At 42.2% G+C, this 18,415-nt stretch overlaps 1 long non-coding RNA gene across 1 annotated transcript; it reads left to right on the top strand.

Moving 5' to 3' along the window:
• Positions 1–1,793: 1,793 nt before the first annotated feature.
• Positions 1,794–16,983, top strand: LOC127187644 (uncharacterized). Its single transcript, XR_007830497.1, has 3 exons — positions 1,794–1,945; positions 14,899–14,982; positions 16,424–16,983. It is a non-coding gene; the product is annotated as an uncharacterized LOC127187644 (long non-coding RNA).
• The last annotated feature ends 1,432 nt before the right edge of the window (positions 16,984–18,415 follow it).

Consider the following 18,415-nt stretch of genomic DNA (forward strand, 5'->3'; position numbering starts at 1 on the left):
AGTCTTGGTGGAAGTTGCAGCGTGACAACTGTACAACAGAAGGCATAGGGACTTATTATGTAGAAACTGGGCAGTGGCCACGCTGGTCAGGTCCTTGCTGCTCAGAATGTGGTTCACAAGTCGGCACCACCAGCAACATGCCTGTGAGACTCACAGAATCTCAGCCCTTACCTTAAACCCAAGAATCAAAGTCTGCATTTTAACAGGGCATCTAGCTACTTCAGTGCCACATGAAAGCTTCTGAAGCACAGAATAAAAATGATCAGAACTGTAAGGATAAAACAACAACAGCAGCAGCAACAACAAAAAGACACAAAAGAAACTCTGAGCTTTTTTTTTTTCTGGGAAATATGAAAAGAATTGTTCAGCTGACAGGAAGGGGAAATATGCAAACTATTGGCAGCATGAATTCTTAGAACTCTGTGTGAGGCATAGGTGTTATTTTATTCATCTTTTGAATCCTGATAGTCATCTCTGGAGGTCTTGTAATCTTTCAAGAAGGAGAAGCACAGTGTGTTGTGGTGTGTGTGTGTGTGTGTGTGTGTGTGTGTGTGTGTGTGTGTGTGTTGTGATATCCACTGGGAGAAGAGGAAATGGAGGCTCATGGATCCTCCATTAGCATCAGGACCTGAATCCAGACTTTCGGACTCATTGGTCCAACAGCTTCAGTGGAATGGATGTAGTTCATCTCCTTGTCACTAAGCACTCCAGAACTGAAGTTTTAAAACGCTTGGAGGTCTGCTGCAAACACAGGCAGCTAAGCCTCATCCTTAGGGCTTCTGCCTCAGCAGGTTTCATATGGTGTTGGGGAATTTGAGTTTCTGCCAAGATCTAGGTGATGCTGATATTGCTGGCCAAGGGGCCATACCTTGAAAACAAAAGAGTTTCACATCATCAGGTAAGATTCTTGGAAGAAAGGCCATATGCTTACAATGACAAGAACTGTTGTTAGCCTTCACACCTCCTCTCATATCATCCTAAATTTTTACGTATATACTAGCACATCTCTTTCATGCAGGATGCAAGTGCACTGACAGGGTCTTTATACCTTCTGGGCTATACAATCAAAGCTTGGAAGGACAGTCCATCCAAAGCCATGGCCTTAGAGTGAACTGTCTCAAGATGGAATCTGCTCAAGGCCTCTTCAGTCTGTCTTCAGTTAACAGAGCTCTGCAGAGCAAAGTGAGATAGATGCCTGGAGTTTCATAACACTGTATGCCAAGAGCCAGACAGGAAGCCACTCTCTTGGCCCAGGGCCAGTCATTGTTTCTCCCATCAGCGCCTGGAGACACCAGGACCTTGGCTCTCTCAGACACTCACTAGGGAACACTTTCAGTGCCATTCATATTGACCTACCACATGAGAACATTAAGAGTTAACAATTATCATGTACTTATTGTAGGTAGACCAGATGTTTAATCACATGACTTGAGTGCCCCATTCTTGCACCAATGCTGTGGGTATGACTGTACTGCTAAGTGAGCCAGGATACAAGCCACTGTTCTTCCCTTTCAGGAAGCTAAGCTTAGAGAAGGGATAAGCAAGCACACAGAAACCTGTGTACATAAAACAACAATGAAAGTTTGATGAGCATTGTTATTTAGTGGCTCTTCCTTTGGATTATTTGATTTGATCTTTCTCTGCCACAGTCTGAAGAGATGGCCTACTGTAGTCATTTTTAATAGACGAGGATCCTTAACCTCAGAGAGCTAGTGTGCCTTGAACATGGGGAGGAGTTTAGAGGAGCTGAGTGACCATCACTGTGACTCCAGGGTCAGCGCTGTTAACACGCTCGCTGTATCAAAGTACCCGCCTGTCAATGCATGTGCCCATGGAAAGGGCATCGCCTTCAGCTTAGGAAGAACATGAAATGCAAAGTCAGGAATAATACTCATCCAGCCAGAGCAAGTTCAGCCTCAGATGCCCATAACTAGATGTGGTAACTGTAACTTAACTCTTATCTGATCCAGATCTGTTCTAGAAGTCCTAGGTTAAATCTGCTCTAATGCATTTTGTTTCTTGTAAGCAGTGTCAACAGCATTTATTCAAAGAAAATATTATATATTCAGAGCATTGCATATAACTGATTATCTGTTATCTTTTTTTTTTTTTTTTACACTATATAGGATCTGAGTGAGGATACCAACCCATGGACATCTTTACCGAGATCTTGGATTTCAAGGATAAAGGCCATTGAATGAGATAATGTGCGTGGCATTACTTTAAAACAAATAAAGCGACAAGTACATTGAGAGTTATTATTTTATGAGCCTTTTCTGTTAATGAGTATTAAAGAGTGAAGGCTGCAGATTCCTAATGGTAGAATTTCATAATATTAATCATATCCAAAGAGAAGTGGAATTAACTTCAAGAAGAGGCAGCAATCTCACACCCTCCAAAAACAAATCAAATAAAATCAAAACAAAATATTCCTTATGCCCTTTTACTCTGGGTATCTTGACCACAATCTGTTTAGAGTTTAATGAGTATGTGTTTACCCAATAGCTTCTCTTTCTTCTTGGTTAGTGGCCATAGAATACTTGCCCCCATATTATTCTACATTTCTGTGTAGAATAATTTCTACATTTTGACAGATACCCAATGCTTTTTTTTTTTCGTCAATTAAGTAACATTTCTAATTTAAGCTTTATGAGACATGGTTATTGGTTATGAAAAGATACATCAGAATTCAAAGTATTTTAAATTTCTAGAAGGCAAGAAATGAATGGAGACACCTGTGGGCATGATAAATTCTCTGAGCCCAGACTCTAGATACTCCTGATATTTGACACGGAACTCTGTTCAAGCACCCTGTTGTCAACATCCATCTTGATACTTTGACAGGTATGTAGAGATTCAGATGGCAGAGCCTTGCAGGGCATGCTGCAAGCCCGTGCAGGTCTTATTTTCTGAACTATGGGGAGCCACTGAAGGTTCTTGAGTGAGGGAGGGTGTTTGAAGATACATTTTGTATTTGGGGGGATTTTAACTTTGGAGGCTGGTAGTGGAGGGGGTATGCACAACTGGGGTAAGGAAATTAGGTAGGAGGATCTCCAATAATTTGTGACACAGCTACTAGGGCCAGGGAAGGAAGTTTGGGTACAAGGGTTTATAAAGGCAGAATGCACAGAACTTAGTGACTGGCTACCTGTGGGCAGTGACAAAGAGAGAGGACTCTGAGAAACCTGGTGACTTGAGGTTTCTAGTTTAGGTTACTGGGTGGATGAAGTTAATCAAGATAGAAGCAAGAGGAAGAGATGTCCTGGGGGGCATTATGAGTTATATATGTGGAACTAGTGATTGTATTACAATAATTGGTTTATCTACTGTCTTTTAGGACCATTTTAGAATAATTTTCCCTGTAGATTATAGGGATAAGTTGTGTTTCACAGAGATAAACAGAACACAACAAGAAAAAAAATATGATTATAAAATCAGAAAGACCTTCAACAATCTCTTATTTCCGCCCCTTTAGCTTAAAATTGGAGATCAGGTTTAGTGAGGGGAGTGATCCGGTGAAGTCCATGCACACTTTATGAAGGACCTCAGAGTAGCACCTGAGCTCATGACTACTCTCACATCTGAGCTTCTCTCTGCCCTTCCTATCATGAGGAAGACAATTTGCTTCAGACCAAATTGTCTTCTAGAATGAAGTCAGACTGTGCTAAACTCCACCTGGGAGAATTTGTTAAGCTTCAACAATACCTTGGTTTGTAGGTGTACTTTTTTGGGGCTACTTTATTGGATTCTTACATCTACCACCCTTCCAGCCCTTATTCTACCCCAATCCCTTCCAGCCCTTCATCATTAGGTAGGAGAGAAAGAAGATTAGAGGGAAAAGGGGTATATACATCTTTAGACTACTTCCTACTGATTAGGGGCTCTGGCTTTCTAGGGGAAAAATCCAATCTTCACCATCAGAATATCCAGCAAGGCAGCAACAACAAGCAAGTAGCAGGAACCAGGCACAGTAGGGACCAGTAGTAGTTGGGGCAGCAACAGAGGGAGCAGCACCCACCACAGGCCCTCTTGAGGCTCCCCCTTTTATGCCCTCTCTAGAGTCCCCAGAAGTAAACTATCTGCAGTTGGCAAAAATCACACCCCTCCTAGAGCTTGAGACAAACATTGTTAACAGCTGTGGACAATTTGAAGCAGCCCCATATCTCACACCTGGGATTAAAACAAAAAACATACTCATGGAACATAACCGGGTTTCTAAAGAAACCAAAATTCTCACTACATTGGTTCCTTTTAAATGAGTTTGTTTATAGACATCTAGTACATGTGGTGGTTTGAATGGGAAATGTCTCCCATGGACTATGTATTGGAACATCTGGTTACCAGTTGGTGGTAGTTCTGGGGAAAGTTTAGGAGATGTGGCCTTGCAGGAAGAAGTTTGTCACTGGGTGGGCTTTGAGAGTTTATAGCCTCACTCCAATTCCAGTTTCTTCTCTGCTGGTATTTGTGGCAGAAGGTGTGAGCTCTTAGCTTCCTGCTCTTGTTGGGATGCCCTCTCTCTCCAATTGACTCTCTCCATCTGAAAATGTAAGCCCAAATAAACTCTTCCTTCTATAAGTTGCTTTGGTCATGTTTTATTACAGCAACAGAAAAGTAACTAACACAGCGTGTGAACATAGTCACTCAGAGGAGCAGATAACACTGTTGGCAGAGAGTACAGATCATAAGCAATTTAGGGGAGAGAAAGTGAGGCTGCCACAGAAAAAGACTGTTCTGTGTCCTCATGTCCCAGAGGCAGTGAGATGGGAGCAACGCTGATAGATAGGGCACAAGGCAGATGAGGAGCTCTGGGCTGGAAGGTGAGTGAAGAAAACTAGGCAAAGCACAAAGGCTGGAATAGAGGACCCAGACCCAGCTGGGAGGAGGTGTGTGGACTTTTCAAAGATCCCACAGGCTCACATACTCTCCAGTCCCCCATTTCCGGTGGATTCATACAACCCATCATCAACGTCTATATTTGAATATCTTCAGTAACAAGAAAGTCACTCATGAGGTGGAACCATTTAGGTTTCTGCTGTGGGAACTCCTTATCTAATGGATGGAAAGAACATTATGAACATAAACAGGGATGTTTCCTATTTCATAATGTTAGGGCTTTTTTGTTTTTGTTTTTGTTTTTGGTAAGACTTTTAACCCACCGTCCTGGTTAGTTTTTTTGTTTTTGTTTTTTTAAAGAGAGAGCCTCAGTTGAGAAAAAAAAATGCCACCACCAGAGCGGCCTTGGGCAATCCTGTGGGGGCATTTTCGTGATTAATGATTAGTGTTGGAGGTCCAGTTCATTGTGGACGGTCCACTTCTTGGCAGCTATTACTGAGCTGTATAAGAAAGCAGGCTGAACAAGCCTGAGGAGCAAGCCAGTAAGCAGCATTTATCCATGGCTTCTGCTTCGGTTCCCACTTCCAGGTTCTTGCATTGAGTTTCTGCCCTGACTTCCTTGTATGATGGACAGTGACGTGGAAGTATAAGATGAAGTAAACCCTTCCTTCCCCAAGTTGATTTGGTCATGGTGTTTTATCATAATGATAGAAACCCTAAGACACCCACCATGCTTTATATACGTATCATTAGGATCATTGTGTCTTTACGGAAGAAACTAATACTTGTTTGGGCTAGAGGAAACCCCAAAGGAAGCTAAAGCCTTATGGAATGCTCTCCAGGAGAGAATGGAACTCTCATAGAAAGTTCTACAAATATTACACAATGAAAAATGTGGAGCGTGGCAAGAGGTACTTCCCATGGTCTCGCTGTTCCAATTAATGGTGGGTGGCTGATACTTCACTCCAAGGAACTTTATAAGGATCAAGAAACAAAAGCATCTCACCAAATGTACCATTGGCTCTTACTCTATCAAGAGGTTAAAGTTTGTGCCTGACTCTGCCACCCTCACCAGGATAGGGAGTGAGTGTATTGGAGGTCTTCATCCACGCATGAGATGTAGTCACACCTCAGATGGAAAGTAGCAAGAGTTATAGGGTGGACATGATAAAGCCTAAGAAGAGGTGGAGAACAGGTAATCTGAGACCCATCCAAGGATGGAAGGAAAACTCTATTCAGGAGGTCAGGGCTCCAGTACTGAGGACAAAGCCATTGTCTCACTGAATGTGGGCAACTAAAACTAAATTGAAATGAAAAACTCTTCTGAGACAGATACAGAGAGTTGGGAGAAAGAGAGAGAAGGAGAAATGGAGAGAGAGAGAGAGAAAGAGAGACAGAGAGAGAGAAGAAGAAGAAGAAAGAAAGAAAGAAAGAAAGAAAGAAAGAAAGAAAGAAAAAGAAGGAAGAAAGAGAAATGGGGAGGTGGCTGTCATGTGAATCTCAAATAGTTTCTAAGACCACCCTCCCACTAGGGTAAATGGTATTAGCAGATGGTTCCTGGTGTGTCTTGTTGGGCTAGGACCACAATCGTGTGATAAAAGCATAGATTAAAAGGTTGTTTAGGGATTGAGATGTGCTTTTACTGTAACTAAGGGTTCTGGTGAAATTCCTAGAAAATTGTAGGCTTACAGCAAAGGTTACAGGAAGGAGGAAGGCCACTCTTGAAGGTCATATATGCCTAAGCTTTAAGCGTGACTCATTGCTACTTTAACATACTTATTTAAAACATCTCTGTATAAAAGAAATATTGTCTCTATACTGGCAACGTCAACAACAGATGGTAACTGTGCTGGGACTCTTGACTCATAGCTGGTGGGAGACTTCGACTAGACTCCAGTGTGGGGGAATCTTTACTTCTCTGTGTCCCTTTAACTTTCCATGTCTTTCCATCCTGCTTAGTGTCTATCTTTCCATATCCATTCTAGATTATTCAGAGTATATAAATCTTGTTAAAACTGAGAGCAAGAGCCATAGATATAAACCACAGAGCTCATGTTCCTGGCAATCAGCAGAGTAGGGAAGAGCAGAGAGGTGGGAGTGCTGGAAAAATGAAGCTATCCACCTAAAATTCAAGCATCTACCTTCATCATCCCCTTCTCTGCTATAAAGAGCCCCACAAATGTACATCTTTTAAACATAGTTTTAGCCCTGGTGTTTGAGACTTTAGCTTCCACGTCCATTTTTGTCTGTGCCACCCCTCAGTGATATTCCAAGTTGTTTTTTTTTTTTCCTTTGATTTGTTTTTAGAAACCCAAGACTCTGGCAAGATCTTATATGGACCATTCTTTGTTCCCTGTGGCCAGAAGTGGCCAGATTTGAGGCTTGAGAACTGTCTTAAGTCACGTTCTGTCTCACATCCTTATGCCAATCTCCATCTGGATCTTGTGGAATACTTCTAAGTTACAGGGTGTCTGAATAATCTTTCCTTGGCCATTTGGAACTCGGAACTGATTATGATCACTTCCTCTCAAGGCTCCTGTCATTTATGCTTTGCCAACCAGATTCTCCTTCTTGGTCATAGTACAAACCAAAAACAGCAGGTCTTCTGGGAGCCTCAAACATTTAGATAGATGCTGCATCCTTATCCAGATGAGATGTGGAGTGGACGTCAGTGATGCGAATCTTATACATTATGGGAGGTCAGTGTGGAAAACTGGATGAACAGGAACCCTGACACATAATCTCTCATAAGGCATTATTCTCTGTGAATTTTAATGTTTATTTTACAAGATGAAAGTTCTTACATTGCTTTCTTGGCAAATATAAGAAGCAGTCAGGCCACACAGTCTGGGGTGGAGTTATGTCTTTTGGTTGAGACTCCTTAAAAGAATCTCTCAAGTGGTTTGGGTAGCCTTCTGCTATGTCTTCTGAGCAGTTCAAGCCGCAGCCTTTCCTAACTTTATTTTCAGTTGTTTGTTGAACTTAGAATTCCTGTCTTGGGAGTCCCAAGAGAACTCTTCTATCCTTCAAAATCTTGTCTCAAGAGAGACAAGAGATGTTGACTGACAGCCAGCATCACATCAGTTACTTCCTGGAGTCTGCGTGGGAGGGATTGTCTCAGTGCTTTCAAAGAGTCTTTAGGTTGAAACAGATTTCCTTGATAATTAACACCAAATGAGCACACAGGCAGCGCATCTTGCCTTTCAAATTTGAAACCCACATTACCTAATTAATTCTAATTAGAGACTGACAGTTCCACGTGGCACAGTAAGCCTGCAGTAGGTGGAGTTTTCCCTGCATCTTGACAAGTTAATTAATATGGCCGAACACTTCTCCCCAGGCCCATGAGCCAGTGAGGTACTCTGGGGCTCTTCCTTCTTTGAGGAAATGTTTAGGTGTTATGGGACGTTTATGAGGTAGGCCTAAAGGAAGGCCAGCCTTTAGCACCAATTTCTTTGTATATGCAAACACACATAGTGAGGACCTACACTTACACTAGGTGTTGGAGTTACTGTCCCTGTTATTTAGATTCATGAAGTCTAATGAGATAGGTACAAGTAAACTGATAGACACACTTCCAACGCAGTCTAGCCAATGCAGTATGACAAGAAAAAAGTGATAAATACTAGAGAGGAAGATCCAAATGTTATGATTTATATGATTTCATTTATACAATGACTTTCAAAATGTAAAATTGTGGTGATGGTGTAGTTAGCCATTGCCAGGGATTGTGGATAGGAGGAGGCATTGACTGAAAAGGAAAAATGAGAAAGAACTGTTTGGAATTGTTATGAAAACTGGTTAGAGTAGCAAGATGGAAACTGTATATACGTACATGGTTTGCCTCTGCAGTTTTAAAAATCATGAAAAAGAGACTACAGGTATGGGTATCAACACATCTGCATGTCAATATTGAGTGAAGAAACAAATTTATTTTCTATTGTTTGAATTTTTACACAATTTTGATGGTAAGTTGAAAGATTAGGATCATATAGGTGGTTCTGGTTAAGTTCTTTAGGGACTCTAAACAAACCAAAGGTAATAAATAAGAGAAATTGGTCGGAGACAGGAAATTGGAGAACGGGGAAAAGGAGAAGTTGAAGGGAGAGAGAACAAATGCATAGTATATATGTATAAAATTGTGAAAGGACAAAATTTCCTAGTAACATAATAATAATACTTAAGTACATGCATATGTGTTTTTATATATTGGTATTTTGAATTGATGAATTAACATATAAACCATTGAAGTAAGCAAGGGAAGCATCATAAACTTTAACCCATATACAACTAAGCAAATTAACATAATGTGTTGACCTGGGGTTCATAGAAAGTGATATAACTCACAGTATTTGAGAGTCTGACTATATTTGTTAATGAGCTGCTGCATGTGAAAAAATGCCTCAATATTTTTATGACAAATTTACCATACTTGTTTGAACTGAAAACTTATGATTTATAGATGGCCGGCTGGCTGTTTAGAAAATTCATGAGACTCATCTGAAGATATTTGATGTGACAAGGAGAGTTCAATAAAGTAGCTGGATATAAGACAAACATGGGAAAAATAGCATTTCTATTGATCAGAAACATGTAATTAGAAAATGTAATATGTGAAAGATCTGATTCATAATAGTAACTATAATGTCAAAAAGAGGAAAAAACTATTGAGTATTAACTAGAAATGTACCAGGTTTATATGAAGGCAAACCATATTACTGAATGTCATGAGGAATGCTGGAATCAATAAAGAGATATAGTGTGGTCCTAGGATAGAATGTGTCAATCGATAGCTTCAAGATGTCAGTCCTTTGTAGATTGATAGAAAAACTCAAAACAACTTAAATAAAAATCTATGTGAGCAAAAGCAGAGGGTGTGAGAAAGTTGATTCCTTGGAACAAACATGACGTAGATGGATTACAGAGGTGAGAGGTATATGGCATTGGACCCAGGCAGACTGATGGTTTTAAATTTTATATAGTCACTCTTAAGAAGCTTGGGGATTTTAATGGAGGCTGTAGTAAGATCAGAACCATATTTGAAATGTATTTGACTCTAGGAAACAGTGAGTCTAAAAGGGAGCCCAGTGAAAAGGTTGCCATCTTGTCTGACCCAAAGGAGTCTCCTGGTGAATATTCATGTCTTTGCCTTCTCTTCCATATCATGTCTCTTTGTCTGAAGAGGAGATGAACTTGGACAGCTGCTGCTCTAAGTTAGGCTCACTACTGCTGTGATAAAACACTAGGACCAAATCAATGTGGTTAGGAAAGGGGTTATTTCAGCATACACTTCAGGTAACAGTCCACCACTGAGGAAATCAGAACAGGAATTCAAGCAGGGCAGGATCCTGGAGGCAGGAGCTGATGTTGAGCCCATGAAGAGTTGCTGCTTACTGACTCTCTTCTCATGGCTTGCTCAGCCTGCCCTCTTATAGAACCCAGATCCACATGCCCAGAGATGGCATCACCCTCAATGGGCAGGGTCCTCTCTCATCAATCAGGCTTGCAGCCAGATCTTATGGAGTTATTCTTAATTGAGGTTCCTTCCTTTCAGATAGCTCTAGATTGTGTCAAGCTGACATAAAACTAGCCAGCTAGATTTCCCTGAGTGAAGCTGAGATTTTTAAAAGCAGATCTGGCATTTAGGGATTTAGAGGGATCACTTGGGAAGGGTCCCCCCCCCCAAAGATGCTACCTTCCACAGAGTAGATAATCCTGTGCCCAGAAGGCACATGTTCTTATTTGTTTGTTTTTGCTTTTCTACACAAAACTTCAGTGCCAGGTGTGAGATATCTCTCTATGAGTTATCAGTAAAGAATCCCCAAGAGACTCCCTAAAACAATGGAGGCTATTGCTATAACTAACCAGTTAGCCCTATTGCTGAAGACACTACACACATTGCATGCAACACATAGGTAAATCAGGCTGAAACTAGGGTAGAAGCTTCTTCCCCACTGGCTGGCATTCCTAGTGCTGCAAGATCCTATACATAGGCTGATAGAAGAGAAAAGACATTAGTGGTCTTGCCTAGCTTCAGACTCTGTGTACAATAATACTGCTCCTCCAAATGAAATATGCCTACTGGTGCCACAGTGCCATGCCTGTTTTGAGTGTAACCAAGTGCTTTCTGATTGGATTTGAGGTCTGCTCCATGAGAGGGAATTCATATCTCATAAGGCAAAATTGGTACCCACACAAACACACACACACATACAAACACAAACACACACACACACACACACACCAAAACAAAAAACAAGACCCCAGCAAACAACAGCAGCAGCAGCAACATCAACAACAACAACACTGTGGTTGGGGACCTCACAGTCCCCATCTGGGGGAGGTGCTTACTACTGATATTATCTTATCAAATATGTAGTCAAATCGCCTACTCGATATTTATATTTGTACCCTCAGACTAGCTCTCTGCTTTGGCCAAATAAGCTTCTTTTTACATTGGGCTATAGTTAGTATAGAGACTTAAAACTGCTCAAAGGGCTGTGAGTAAGTGGCTATTGAGTTGTCAGGCGTAAATTAGAATCCACATCGTCTCTTACAAAGCCTAGAGGACATAGTGGAAAGGCCACGGGGAGGATGAAGAGTTCTATGAAAGACTGTCTGCTGCATGTGGCAGTCCAGAGCAATCACGACCACACCTGCAAGGCCTCACTGAAACAAATAAACAGAAGCAAAAACAAACAAACAAAAAATCTCATGAAGAAAGAGGAGGCAGATGAATTAGGAAGAGGAACGGGAGTCACCAGGAGTAGGAAGAGGACATGAGAAGGTAATGTGGGGTGAATATACTCACAATTCATGGCATACATGTATGAAGTTGTCAAACAGTAAATAGAACAATCAATTAAAAATGGTCCATAAAAATGAAAGATGTTAAGAGGCTAAGGAGATAGTAGGTCAGTAAAGTGCTTGTCACAGAAGAGTGAGGAACCAAGTTCAATGCCAAGTACCCCAGATTATTTTTAAAAAGTAAGATGTGCTATATGCTCTGGGGACAGTGAGAAGCTGGAGCTTCCTGACTGGCATGATTAGTCTAAAAATGGTGAGCCCCAGGTCCTAGTGAGAGACTCTGTCAAAAATAAAGATGAATGGTTCCTGAGGAATGACACTCAGCGTTGACACACATGAATGTATGCAAACACACACACACACACACACACACACACACACACACACACACACACACACTGAAAAGAGAAAGGCTGGCTGGGTGGTGGTGGTGCATGCCTTTAATCCCAACACTTAGAAAGCAGAGGCAGGTGGATCTTAGAGTTTGAGGCCAGACTGGTCTACAGAGTGAGTTCCAGGACAACCAGAGCTACAGAGAGAAACTCTGTTTTGGGAGAAAGAGGGAGGGAGACAGAGAGAGAGAGAGAGAGAGAGAGAGAGAGAGAGAGAGAGAGAGAGAGAGAGGGAGGGGGGAGGGAAGGGAGAGGTAGGTAGTGAAGGGGAGGGATAGGAGGGGTGCAGGCTGGTGCCACAGTTTGAAGACTAGGAACCTAGGTTGTTGGGTGATCTTTTTGTGCACTGTGTAAAGGTTGTCTTAGTATATTTAAATGCTGATTTCTGTGTCAGCAGAGAGCTGAGTACAGACTGAACTTTGGTATTATTTAGTATCACCTGTCTCGATGTTTTATAAACACACTTTCCTAGCCTTTCTGATTGGTTTAATAAAGAGCTGAACAGCCAATAGCAAAGGTAGGAGAGATAGGCTGGGACTTCTGAGTAAGAATCTGGTGGGACCAGCTGCCAGCCAGACACTAGGAGGAAAGAGGTGCCAGTACTGAGGAGAGGTAATGCACCATGGGGCAGAACGTAGGTTAGTATAAACAGAATTATTTAAATTAGGTGCTAGTCAGGGAACAAGCCTAAGCAAAGCCTAAGCTAAGGCCAAACTTTCATAATTAATAAAAGGTCTCCGTGTTGTTATTCGGGAACTGGTGCTCCAAAGAAATTCCCATTTTACTAAGTAGTCAACAATGATAATAAATGCTACTTTTTTTTTTTTTTAATTGAGCATCTACTATCTGGGAGGCAGGAACTTGTATTCCCCTGACCCTGACACATGAGAGACAAAGTAGTTAGTGGCTTGGAGCTACACTGAACCCGTGTGCTTTCATCATTGACATCCCAACACCTGGCATAGGGGACTCAACGTGTTGAGTCAAATGACTACATGTTACTTTCCTGGGAATATACTTTCTATGGCCTTGGCTCATGCCTCATCTTTATCAGTAAATTTTCTTCTTTCCCGTAAATAAGTCACCATTTGGCAGGAGAGGGCAGAGAAGGGTCTGGTTGCAACGGTAGGGAGGGAAGAGCAGGTAGGAAGGAAGGGGCTGAGTAATGGAACTGGATACCTTGCTATAAATTAGGAACCACCCAGCTTGCCACTGACCCAGGCGTCTTTATCAATTTGCCACTCCACGGCCTGCCGGCCGAGCACAATAAAGCTTCCTGTCCATTTCAGGCCTAATCACGCAGAACGTAAATCCCTCAGCAGAGAGGCAGCTAGCTGCGAGGGATGGGGTGTGACTGCAGGGCTGTTCATTTTCATCATCTGGCACATAATGAAATCAGGAGTGCACGTCTGTTCACCAGACCCGCCTCACTCTAAATTGTTAAGTAAGCATTCCGTTTTCACCCTCATTAGACTTACAAAGGTATTCTGCGGAAGGCGGGGTGGAAACCAACATTTATTGAATGTTTCTGTCGGGGGGTCGACCCCTTATATGCGGATCAATCCTCTACAAAGCCCTGGGACACAGGTGCTATTATCCTCTTTACAGCCGAAGAAACTGTGCTGAACAAAAAGGGCAGTAGTCTGAGATATCAGATGGAAGTGATGAGTGGATTCTGAAGGGATGTGTCTATGTAATTTGAAGTCCTGTTCACCCCGGGGTAATTTGGGGGTAAGGGATTTCTGGCTAAGGATCGGTAGGATTAATAGTGACGTCGCTTTCCAGGATCCAGTTCCCGTGGTGCCAATGTAATAAAATATTCGGGGAGGGTCTGTTTTACATCGACCTTGGCTCTGAGTTTTAAACATCCCTTCCCAGGAAACACCCAGTTGGTGCTGATAGAGGCAATGTAGCATCCTGTCCTCCAGTGTCAGCATCTGGCCTCTGGTCTTCCTGCTTACCTTCATGGCTCATACTGCAGCCTGGACTATTTGCTCTGACCTGTCTCCATCAGCTCTTCTCTGCCCCAATCCTTTCTGTTCAGCTATACTCATTGTTTCTGCTAGTGATTTTAGGAGCCTGCCAATCCCACCTGGCCATGACTTACTCCTCTGGTTTCGTACCTTGCTCATCCTTCAGGTGAGAACTGAATACTCTATGCTGTGACTGTGGAAGTTAAAACATCACTGTTGCCCAAGATGAGCATGGATCCCTGTTGGGGATATGAACACACACCCAAGCGAATGGCATAATAGTGACCAATTGGCACACATAGGGTGGTGCCGTCCCTGAGCTGGCAATTATGACAAGGAATGCCATAATGAAGTGCTAGGATAAAGCACACAGAGGAGCTTGAGGAAGGAGTGGAGCGCTGGAGCAAAAACCAATGTGCTGTTTGCTTGGGTCTCCGTAAGACCCAAGGTCTCAGGATTTCTTCCTGAACATTGCCCCACTATCTTATTACTCTGTGAACTCTTAGATCCTAGTAAATGAATTAATTGAAAGGGGAGAAGCATATAACCTTTTTCCTGGGGTTTATTTATCTAATCCGGGTCAACATCGCAGTTGCTGCTGAAACTCTGGAGAGGGAGGGATATGTTCTCCTTTGGTGGAAGAAAAGAAGAGAACAAGGGGGCCGGAGAGATGGCTCAGCGGCTAAGAACACTGTCTGCTCTTCCAGAGGTCGTGAGTTCAATTCCCAGCAGCCACATGGTGGCTCACAACCATCTATAATGTGACCTGATGTCCTCCTCTGCCTGCAGATGTCCATGCAGGCAGAGCACTGTATATATAATAATAAATAAATCTTAAAAAAAAAAAAAAGAGAGAACAAACCTGCTCACACTCTCTCCGCCCTTTTCCTAAGGACCCCCGATCTCATCCGCAAAGGCATTGCCCTCATGACCATCATTTCTAAAAGGCATCGCCTCCTAGTACTGCACACTGTCAGGTAAGCCATGATTTTGGGGGACACATGCAGCCCATGGCAATACGGGATGGTGAAATCAATAGGCAGAGGGCGTGCAGACAGCTAGCACTATGAGACAGTTGCGTGGTGGTAAGTGTCTCTCCATTGTGTTTCCCAAAGACAAGAAGAAGCCTATGTCAATTTCTTCTTGAACAAATCCCTTACCATGTATTTAGAAGGCCAGACAGTGAAGGCTGAGAGCCTGTTCTGGTCTACTAGACTGGAGAAAGTGTTTGCATTATTATTCAGACTTCATTGTACCGCCTGCTCATGAGTTCTCATGTTACTTACATGGCTAGTGACAAGTACCAAAGAAGAACCATGTGAGTATTTACTGGCAACATGCCTGACCAACACGATCTTCATGATCAGGCATGAAGCACAAGAAAGCAAAACTGGGAATATTCAGGGATGGGGGAGGCAGAAAAGGGAAGTATGACATTCAGAAAGAAAGACGTAACTTTGAGGAAATATGGAATAGTTAATAATAAAAACAGTTCCTGGGGCAGATCTTTGTGTACTGGCTGGTTTTGTGTGTCAGCTTGACACAAGCTAGTGTTATCAGAGTGGTTGAGGAAATGCCTCCATGAGATCCAGCTGTAAGGCATTTTCTCAATTAGTGATCAAAGAAAGAGTGCCCAGTCCATTGTGGGTGGTGCCATCCCTGGGCTGGTGGCCCTGGGTTCTATAAGGAAGCAGGCAGCTGAGCAAGCCAAGGGAAGCAGGGCAGTGAGCTGCACCCATCCATGGCCGCTGCAGCTGCTCCTGCCTCCAGGCTCCTTTCCTGCTTGGGTTTCTGTTCTGACTCCCTTCTGTGGTGAACAGCAATGTGGAAGTGAAAGCTAAGTAAACCCTTTCCTCCCCAACTTGTTTTTCAGTCATGGTGTTTCATCACAGGAATAGAAACCCTACTGTCTAAGACACTTTGTGTTCTTAACTAATTTGGATCCTAGGAAAGAAAAATAGAATGAAATAATAGATTAAAAGGTTGTTGAGCTGAAAACAAGATGGATAGGTAGGTAGGTAGATAGATAGATAGATAGATAGATAGATAGATAGATAGATAGAGAGTAGAGCAGGGCAATATAATACGTAATAGCATAATAACTTTTCAATTTGCATTTGAATCAGTAAAATAAGGGAGTAACACCATAGAAGATCGAACTGATGTTAGGGAGGGAACAGTTAGGAAGGAGTCACTGGCTGCATACCTTAAAACCTAAAAGAAGAGGAACAGTGTAGGAGGGGCATAGAGAGTGGAGGTCCTGGGCTGTAGGGGCAAAGCAGGAGATGGCATGACTGAGACCAAGGGGAGAGGTCACTGAGGGAGCTGGCAGCACAGAGAACCTTGTCCAGTAGGACTTAGAGGCACAGAAGGGGCGTGAACTGCCCCTAGGCTCACATTTGCATACTTGCTTCCCAGGTGCCTGTGCTGCTTTGGAAGTTGTAGAACCTCTGGAAGGAATCTTGAGAGGCGGAGCCAAGCTCGAGGAAGCTGGTTCTCTGGGAGACACATGCTAAGGTTAGTAGCCCAGCCATTCTTCCTGTGCTGGCTCTGCCTCCAGACCCACGAAAAACATTAACAAGCTCTGTCACGAGCTCTCTCGCCCATGGCCGAAAAGCCCTGCTGCTGTGCTCCACCTCTACCATGAACTGTTAACATGCATCCTTCTTCATCCGAGTTGTTTCCTACGGGGGTATTTGGTTATGTTGCCAAGAAAAGTGATGGGCACAATGCTAGCTTCCATTCATCTGAGTCACCCTCAACAAATACGGGCATAAGTTGCTCAAAGGATCCTATCGAAGTCTCCAAGAACATTCTTTAAAAAGGTCATGAACACCGATGCAAACATTTCTGTAATGTTTTGATTTAGAGGCCTCTGAGTCAATATTTATTGCAGTCCCAGTCACAATAGTTTGGTTATTGAACCAACCTAGGCACCCAACAACAAAGCGATCGGTAAAGAAGTTGTGGTCTTTACACAACGGGTATTTTTTTTTTTTTCTCAGTCATAAAGCAGGGTTGGAGTTATGTAATTTAGCAGGAAAATGAATGCACCTGAAGACAATCACATGAAGTCAATTATCAGCATGAGAAAGACATATTTTCTTTCATTTATAATTTTTGGGGTTTACATGGGTACATAAGAGGATGTATGTACGTCCGACATGAGAGCAGAATCTGCTGTTGAGAAACAAAAGGGGCTCATGTGAGGACCGAAAAGAACGGGTAGTGTGGCGTAGGGGGAACCGGCTCAACACAAATGAAATCACAGGCGGAAATGTCTCTATGTTCCACAGAACCATCCACAATGAATATGCCCAGTGATTTAAAAGATAAAATTATAGACTCACGAACTCCCTTATATATGTAGGTATGTGGTGGGTGGGCGTGAAATGCTTTTGCTACCTGACTCAGAATCACAACAGATGGGCATACATTGCATCCTTAAGACATGAAGACAACAGAAACCGAATAACTCCTGTAACCCTCACAACCCAAGGCACCATTATATAGTTTTTGGCAAATGGCAGAAAAGAAAATGGATGAAAATAACATTGATCTCTGCTTTAGCAAATTTGGATTATTTTGCGTTTGGAAATGGAGATAGACATTTCCCTTAATTGTTTCTGAAGTATTTTCCAGCAATTGGCTTATAGTACCTCACGCCCCCACCCCCCGCCCCCAGCGCTCCCTCCCTGCCCCCTGCCCCCACAAACCTGTTGAGGAGGCTATTGGGAAGGCTCTGGTTAAGTTCTGTGATATGGATGGAATAAAAATAAAATTATTATAAGGTAACAACAAAAGTTACAAACCCTTGGGAAAAAAACCTCATATTTTTAGAGCCAAGAAAACATCAACACCGTGATTATACATCATTTTGGAAATTAAGAAAATGAAATCTCTGTATTTTAAAACTCTCAGAAATAGCCAAAGTTATATGTGCATGAACATTAGGCTTTACTATTCTTAATTTAAACAGGACAGACTTTAAAAGCTTAAAGTATTAAGGTAAAGAGATTCAAAACTGATTCAAATAAGCCAGGAGGAAGTAAACAGTAGAGATGAAAGCAGAACCTATTCAGAAAACAGAATAAAATAAAATTGAAACAGAAACCTGAGATGTTTTCTGCAGATGACAATAGAATAAATAAGTCTGGCAATTATACATTAGAAAAAGAGACAGTTAGCATAGATTGTCAAAATTAGTACTAGGCTAAAAGAGATAAAATATGTATTTAGAGATTTATATTTTGAGACCTATTATACACTTCTTAGCTCTAATACGTTTGATTTTTTTAAGGAGCTCATTATCTGTGAAGCACTACCAATTGTTAAAAATGAATAGAGGAATAAGTCAGTTGTTTCTTCATGGAGACACCACTGCTTAGCATATAAGAGAATTTATTTTAG

Source organism: Acomys russatus, chromosome 4, assembly GCF_903995435.1.
Source record: "Acomys russatus chromosome 4, mAcoRus1.1, whole genome shotgun sequence".
Taxonomy (NCBI): domain Eukaryota; kingdom Metazoa; phylum Chordata; class Mammalia; order Rodentia; family Muridae; genus Acomys; species Acomys russatus.